Genomic DNA, 8,753 nt, shown 5'->3' with positions numbered 1-8,753 from the left:
CAGCCCCAGCCAGGCACCAGGGTGATGACTATTCTCATATCATCTCAACCAGATCATTTTTTAAGCTATGTCAGTTCCTGACAGTTCCAGTAACCTCATCTGGAGATAGTTCTACTTGCTTTCTTCCATTCTACCACCCTTGCCATAAGTTCATTCTGTAACTTTTCTGTTCACTCACCTCAACCCAAATAGCATGAATCTAAAGTCTCTTTTGGAAAGTTGGGGTTACTAAGTGTCCATAGTCATCAATTAACTTGCTTAAAACATTATTGCAATGAGTATTTTTTAGTTTGACTATATCTTCTTGGCTTTTTGGCTCTTAGAAAAGTAGCTTCATGTTGCTGCGACCCTCCATTAATTTGTGAGTCAACTCAACACCATAAATTTACCCGTAAAGCAAACCACTGCCATTTTGTTTGCTTGCTTTACTTCAGGTGTATAGCACCTAATAACAGTATTTGTTAACATTCTTCTATTTTTACAAACTTATAGATGTATACATATTCTACTAGTCTCCACAAAGTTCCAGTCCTATAGTTTTGTGTCAGCAAGATCTAAATGCCTTTGATTCCTTCTTGCTTGTTTCTCAGGCTGCTCCCTTGATAATTCCCTCCAGTATGGCATATAGCCTCCATGATATACCTACATGATGTAGGGGCGTGGGTGGTGCTGTGGTCTAAACCACTGAATTTCTTGAGCTTGCCAATTGGAAGGTTGGCGGTTTGAACCCTGCAACGGGGTGAGCTCCCATTGCTCTGTCTCAGCTCCTGACAACCTAGTAGTTCAAAAGCACACCAGTGCAAGTAGATAAATAGGTACCATAACCAACGTTTCCATGCACTCTGGGTTCCGTCACGGTGTCCCATTGTGCCAGAAATGGTTTAGTCCTGCTGGCCACATGACCCACAAAACTGTCTGTGGACAAACTCCGGCTCCCTCGGCCTGAAAGTGAGATGAGTGCCACACCCCATAGTCGCCTTTGTCTGGACTTAACCGCCCAGCGGTCCTTTACCTTTTTTTTTTAACCTGTGTGATGGTAATTTAATAGCAAATTATTCTTCCCATGCTACTTCTCTCTAGGCAGGCTATGAGATAAACACTCCACAGGTCCCCCGTACCCCAGTGCTCACCTGTGCCCACAATAACTTTTACAACATTTGAAACAACGCAGTACTCAAAGCTCATGATATAACATTCCCATAACTTTTACATCAAGCCCAAGTGGTTGAATGTATTTGATATTTGCATTAACAGAGAGTAATGGCTAGATCATAAACGCTTCTCCATTATTTGAGCCTTTTAAAATTCATCCATCTTGGGAGAAAGATGCAATCACGACAAAATCTGCGGAAGCCTCATGCCACGTGGTTCGGTTTCACAAATGCAAACTCTTTCTTACTGCAACAGCTACACATAAATTAAGATTTCAATCCTGTACACAGTTATTTGGGAATGAACCCCATTGAAAACAAAGGAACTTACTTCTTCTGAGTAGACATGTTGCACTGCAAATATCTCAGGGCAGAGAAAGCCAGAGGGCAAAGAAAACAATGCTATTTGAAACTCCCCAGTTGTTTAATTTATTTGTCCTTGTTTCTCCTGTAATTATCTGCAAAAAAATATTACAAAACTAGTTTTCTTTCTCCAGAATCAATAACATGAATTGTGCCAAGTGGTGTAGTAGTTCACACAGAAAGACTTTGAAAGGAATTAGGTCGATTTAGGAAATATACTTCCAGCTTCCAATTCCTGCAACTGCTAGCAGCTGGGAAAGAGGAAAGCTAATATTATAGCGCCACAACACTGGAAGGCTATAATTTCTATTCCGTTTGAATTTAAGATTGAAAAAGCATTTCCCTCGCTTAGTAAATTCCATGAATCCTTGCCATCTCAGTTTCCATTTTAACATAAAAATAGAAACCGTCTGCTGCTCTTGTTTCCAAGTTATTCTGAGGAAAAGTTAGAGGGTTGTTTGGTAAACCTTTAGCACTACACTTTAACAGACTTGACCTTAGAACAAGTAGGGCTCCATCCACTGCGTGTTTTAAACTATTCCACGAGTGTCTTCCCATTATATTATAGCTGTATCATCATCTGCTTTCGTCAAAAGACATAGCGCCTTGCATTTAGAATCTAACAGCTCAGCTCTTCAATCCGCAAAATCTCTAGCTCCAAGTTGTGGAGGACTTTGCTTGTGAGAACCACACATTCCTGTATTTCTAGTGAAAAGCTAGTTTTTAATTTTTATGGTAAACTCATTTTTCAACAACCAGAAACTTAATTCATCCAGAAGGGAATTGGGTATTTTATACTTTTTTTAAAAAATCATTTTTATTTTTTTTATTAAATGTTACCAAAAAAATGAATAGAAAAAAAGAAATAGAAACAATACATAAGCATACATAAAAACATTTTATCTACACAATTTTCCAGAATGCAAACTAGAAAAGAAGAAAGGCAAAAGATAAAAGAAAGAAACAAGAAAAAGAATGAAGAGAAAAAAATACTTTTCATAATCAATTCTTCCAAATTCATACTTCAAACATTACAATATTTAAATCCTAGTTAAAATATTATAAAAGACTTCCACCGCATTCACCACACATCTCTTGGTTATCTAATTCACCTTTACATCTGTTCTTCAGTTACTTCCTTTCCTTAAATTCTTTCATAGTCCATCTAATCTTTGTATTCTCTGTATTCTTCACAAGGTTAGTCTAAGCACAACCAAACTTTCGTGTTTGATACAGGGGTATTTTATACTTTAAATTTAAACTGTTAATATTAATGGGGTCGGATGAATACAGTGAAAACTTTCATGCTGTGATATATTTGTTAGCAAACTCCTTTCCCCTTTTTGCAATTGGCAGTTTTGTAATTGTTGTTGTTGTTTAGTCATTTAGTTGTGTCCGACTCTTTGTGACCCCATGGACCAGAGCACGCCAGGACCTTCCAAATATCTCCTGACCAAGCTCACCATTTTTGTGCCTTTTAAATACCTGTTTGGTGCCTCTTGGCATCAGTGACATCAGAATACTTTTTTTTAAAAAAACAACACACTGCCAACTTCTTTTCGTTAATATATGATCTCTGCCAATCACAGATCATGAAGGCAGCACAACAGTATCACAAAACCAAATGGATTTGGCTTCATGACAATAAAATGAAGCCATGTAGCCAATCATATCTGACTCCATCATGACATCACAAAGAATATTCAGAGCGAGGTCATGAAGTCATTTGCTCATTCTGAATGGCAAAACAGTTATCAGTGGTTTGCAGCTCCCTGCAAATGTGGTGCTTTTCACAGTGGGAGAAAGCACCGTATTTTTCGCTCTATAAGACGCACCAGACGACAAGACACACCTAGTTTTTGGAGGAGGAAAACAAGAAAAAAAGTATTGTGAATCTCAGAAGCCAGAACAGCAAGAGGGATCACTGCGCAGTGAAAGCAGCAATCCCTCTTGCTGTTCTGGCTTCTGGGATAGCTGTGCAGCCTGCATTCACTCCATAAGACGCACACACATTTCCCCTTATTTTTTAGGAGGGAAAAAGTGTGTCTTATAGAGCAAAAAATACGGTATTTGTCAGAGGTGTTCCCCTTCCATTCTGACTCTGCTCTACCTCTATGACCTAAAATGAGATGCCACCTCCCAGGACATCCACAGGCTCATGTGGCCTGTGGGATAATCTAGCAACATCAGATTTGCTAGTATGCAATGTAAAAACATCAGTCCGCAGATGAAAGCGGTTTGTGGGCAATTTGGTAGGTGGAAGGGGGTCAGTGATAGCATATACTGAACTGACTCCCCTAAAACAATTTTTACTCCCTGCAGACCACCAGATGAGTGGTGATTTGAAAACCTGGGCTAATCCATCCTAAAGGGGCATTTCTGGCCCGTGAGCTGAATGGGAAAAAGCAGAAGATCACCCACTTTAGCTCCATTGACTTGGATGGCCTTGGGTAGGGCAGGGAGCCTGAGGCCCCCTTGGTGTTGTAGTCTCATACAGTATACCGTATTTTTTGCACCATAACACTCACTTTTTTCCTCCTAGAAAGTAAGGGGAAATGTCTGTGCGTGTTACGGAGGGAATGCCTACGGGTGGTGGTGGGGATCTGCTGCAGTCGTGAGCAGAGGATCCATGGTTTCCCTTCCTTCCCTCCTCCGTGGCTCGCTTTGAAACAGCAAAGCGGGAGAAGAGCCGCTGAGTGGGGAGGAGAGAGGGACAGAGAGCCTGCTTCTTTAAAGGAGCAAAGCAGGAGAGGAGCCACTTACACGAGTGTAAGCGGCTCCTGTCCGGTTGGTTCCTTTAAAGCAAGCAGGCTCTCTGTCCCCCTCTCCTCCCCACTCAGCTCGCTACATAGCAGCAAAGTTTTTCAGCTTGCTAAGCCAGGGATGAGCGGGGAGGAGGAAGAAAAGCAGAGATTGCTTGCTTTAAAGGAGCAAAGCGGGAGAGGAGAGGAGCCTTCTCCCCTTATACCCCTCTTCTTCATTATTAGCAGCATCCTTCTCCACCCACCCCACGCGTGCTCCTTGTCTCTTGAGAGCTTTTCCTTCCCTCCCCACTTAAAACGTGGTTACAAAGCATGGATCCACATGGATCCTCAGGATTTTTGCATTGGGCTACTCCAAACTCACCATCAGATCACATGTCTGTGGCCACAGCATGAGCCACAAAAATCATACATCCACTGTTTCATTTAGAATATTTTTTTTCTTGTTTTCCTCCTCTAAAACTATGTGCGGGTTATGGTCTGGTGCGTGTTATAGAGTGAAAAATACAGCATATTGGTGATTTGTTTAAATACAGTCATACCTCAGGTTACAGACGCTTCAGGTTCCGTTTTTTCAGGTTATGGACTGCCGAAATCCGGAAGTACTGGAACGGGTTACTTCCAGGTTTCGGCAGTTGTGCATGCACAGAAGTGCTAAATCACTTTGCACATGCACAGAAGCACCGAATCGCAACCCGCGTTTGCGCAGATGCGGGTTGCGAATGCTGCAGATTGCGGACATGCATCTCGCACAGATCACATTCGCAACCCAAATGTGTCACCAAAATCATGAGCTCTCAACTTAGTTCAGCTTTTGGACTCAGCTGTGTTACCCAGTGGGTTCTCTGAGACCCAAACTAAGCATCACATAGAGTGGTGACACTTCTCTGGGATACAGCAGATTACTATTTTTTAAAGCATATAGCTTATTATCATACATGGATGTCAATTTTTAATGCCTTCCATTACAGAGGAGGAAGAAGGTTCTTGGATTCTTCAGGAGGTTCATTAAAATGAAACTGGAGCATAAGTTTCCTATTTGTACAGCTGGCTCCTTTCGGAGCTGAAGTTAGTTCGGCAGACTTTGGGAGCTTCTTTTTTCCTTTTGCTCCCACAACACTGCATCTAAGATGGAGAGAGAGAATGAAAAGGCTATTTGCAGCACACCTTGACTTGTGAAACAAGTACAGGTGGTCCTCTCTATCTTTGGTAAATACATATTTTCTTTTATTCTGGCAGGTAGTTGCCTGCCAAGAATCTGGCGTTTTATGCTTTCTTCTCAATGTACTTGTCACTGATGCATTTCTACTGTATTTTACAGCAGGTAAAGGTAAAGGGACCCCTGACCATTAGGTCCAGTCATGACCGACTCTGGGGTTGCGGTGCTCATCTCGCTTCCGGGTCATGTGGCCAGCAGGACTAAGCCGTTTCTGGCGAACCAGAGCAGTGCATGGAAACGCCGCTTACCTTCCCGCTGGAGCGGTACCTATTTATCTACTTGCACTTTGACGTGCTTTCAAACTGCTAGGTTGGCAGGAGCTGGGGCCCAGCAATGGGAGCTCACCCCGTTGCGGGGATTCAAACCACAGACCTTCTGATCGGCAAGTCCTAGGCTCTGTGGTTTAACCCACAGCGCCACCCGCGTCCCTGTATTTTACAGTACTGTGACTTTATTTGGCCAACTTTCTGGAAGCAGCATGGTAGTAATGGGTGGGCCCAACCCAAGCACACTCTTGGATGTGTGAACAGAATTTGTACAACATCTGGAGTTCTCTACGTCCCATAGTTTAATGCTTCATCTATTGTGCTTATTAAGTCGAATAAAGTGCAATTGCTATAGTGCTAAAGCAACAATACTTCTGTTAATTTGGGAGAATTATGCTCTGCTTTTCAATCCTACTATCGTAATAGCTTACAAGCAACAAATAATGCAAAAAACAACCACCCTTAACTCTCCTTTCCCACCCCACAGCCCCATGTCCTCTGACTGACTGATGGGGCCAGAGTGAATCTCATTTTAGCTCTGCAGTCCCAGGGCAACTGGAAGTTGGAACAGACTCTTCTTCCTGGTAGGGAGAGCGGAATCCAACCTCTTTTAGCTGCTCCTTCACTGGCCAATGGATGGGGCCAAGTTCTTGCCATGATCTTCTTCCTTAGAGGAGTGAGGTACAGTCACCCTTGGCCAGTAAGTTAAAGGGACCCCTGACCATTAGGTCCAGTCATGACCGACTCTGAGGTTGCAGCGCTCATATCGCTTTATTGGCCGAGGGAGCCGGCGTACAGCTTCCAGGTCATGTGGCCAGCATGACTAAGCCGCTTCTGGTGAACCAGAGCAGTGCACGGAAACACTGTTTACCTTCCCGCCAGAGCGGTACCTATTTATCTACTTGCACTTTGACGTGCTTTCGAACTGCTAGGTTGGCAGGAGCAGGGACCGAGCAACGGGAGCTCACCCCGTTGCAGGGATTCGAACCGCTGACCTTCCGATCGGCAAATCCTAGGCTCTGTGGTTTAACCCACAGCACCCCCCCCCTGTGTCCCTACCCTTGGCCATTAGCAGAGGCCAAAGTACACTATTAAACATCTTAGCATGTACAGATAGAAGATAGCATTCAGCTTTATTTAACCCCTCTCACTTCAACATGAAAGAAAGCCATACTGAGAGGAAGACTTCTGCTTTGTCGAAACCTCTGGCCACTTTAAATTGGCAACATTTCTCCAAGAATCCCAGGTATCAGAGAGCCAATTCACCAACAGAGGGAGAGTTTCAACTTTCCAGAATCTGGAGATCACCTGCTTGACTCCTGGAAAGGTAAGCAGTTTGGAGGGGCTGTTTATGTGCCTGGTATGCATGACCAAGCACTAGTTGAGAACAACTAGTATTTTTTCTAATATCTTTAATTAACTTTAGGTCTACTTCCCAGAAGGATTGTTGAGCAGAGACTGTGTAGTTTCCAATAACGAGTCCTACCTAACCTATATTAGTTGCTAATTGCTTTCATGCCCCAGAAGTTTACAGGAGCACAGCAATTGTGAAAGCAGTTGTTGAAGTCTGCTAGCTCCTTCCTGTTCATGTAATACCATAAAGGACATCTCGGGTTTTCCTTTCACTTGCAACCTTTAAAGATTACATTACTTGACGAATCACCATCCAAATTAGTCGTCCAGACACGGAAGCATAGCAGTTCAAGCAACACCCAAGAAATCTGTGGTAGGGCTTCACATACTGTGTGACTATTGCTATAATTATGACCACTCTGGGTAGGTGTTCAGTGATTCTAAATGATTAACTAACCATATGCTTTCTATTTATAAAAAAAAGTGCCAACACTTTTTTTTTAGTCAACTCGTCTGAGCTAAATGAAGTGATGAAAAGTCAAACCCTGATCACCTGAAATGGCATGCCAAGTCCTGCACATGATTTGGACAAAATCAATAGTAAAAGTAGCGGATCTGTCGGAAATACCAAGATTATTATTTTTTAAACCCAAATAAACAAAAGAGATCAAATTTTCAGCACAATATTGTTTCAGTAATAACCCTCGTCTGGTTATTAATTCACTTAAATCCAACTATGAATATGAATGGTGGTTTTTGCCAGACACCATCTTCCGGTTATCATCACCCAACACACCACATCTTTAATGAGGTGGAATTGGTGTTTGTTCAGACTGCCAGGAGAGTGCAGCTCTTCCAGCTGACCCAATCTGCTTCATCTCACCGGACTGCTCAAAAAGCAAAGAAGCACACATATTTTTGGTAAATGAAGTACAACGGCATGCTTGATCTCTTAACACTGCAGTGTTAGAGTAATCCATATAAATACTGAGCAAGATTTTACTGGCACTTTCCCACATGACCTTTGGGACATCCTTATAGAGTAGAAAGCTAAATGAGAAACACACACACACACAAAATCAGTCAGCATATGTTAGGAATCTGGTCCTATGCTGGTCTCTTCAGCTACTGAAACAGTTTTCATGCATGTTGGCATAATGTGGGTTGCCAGTACCCACACAGAGGGTTGGGTGAGAGGGAGGAAGGGAAATGGATGCAGTACACATTCGACGGCCTAATGGCGCCTGCGTCACCCACGAGATCGCAGCCACAGAGATAAGAAAAGAAGAGGCATTCCGTTGTCTGGAGAGGTCAGTTCCTGGTTTGCATGGGGAAGCTGTTTTCAATGGAGCCCAGCAATGGAAGTACACAGCTGTACTGAGGCAGCATCAGAAATTTTCTCCCCCTAATGATTTTGCACCCGGGGCAACTCCCCCTGTGCCCCCCATGCTACGCCACTATTCATGCAGTCTTCTCTGAGCTGGCCCCTTTCCCAGGACTGGACCAAGGCTGATATGCTGGAGACACATGCTCCGCAGGGTAACTTATGCCCTAGTCAGAAAACAACCTCTTGCTGGGAAAAACTTCATACCCTCCTACATACAACTATACAGTGGTACCTCGCAAGACGAATGCCTCG

The 8,753-nt window shown here is 43.1% G+C and overlaps 1 long non-coding RNA gene across 1 annotated transcript; it reads left to right on the top strand.

Moving 5' to 3' along the window:
• Positions 1-5,086: 5,086 nt before the first annotated feature.
• Positions 5,087-7,798, top strand: LOC309528849. The gene is made up of 3 exons (XR_014217916.1): positions 5,087-5,466; positions 6,926-7,088; positions 7,619-7,798. It is a non-coding gene; the product is annotated as an uncharacterized lncRNA (long non-coding RNA).
• Positions 7,799-8,753: the final 955 nt, after the last annotated feature.

The sequence above is a fragment of the Podarcis vaucheri genome (assembly GCF_965113315.1).
Source record: "Podarcis vaucheri genome assembly, chromosome: 3".
Taxonomy (NCBI): domain Eukaryota; kingdom Metazoa; phylum Chordata; class Lepidosauria; order Squamata; family Lacertidae; genus Podarcis; species Podarcis vaucheri.
Note: the sequence above shows the minus strand (reverse complement) of the source record. Positions and strands in the feature narration are given on the sequence as shown.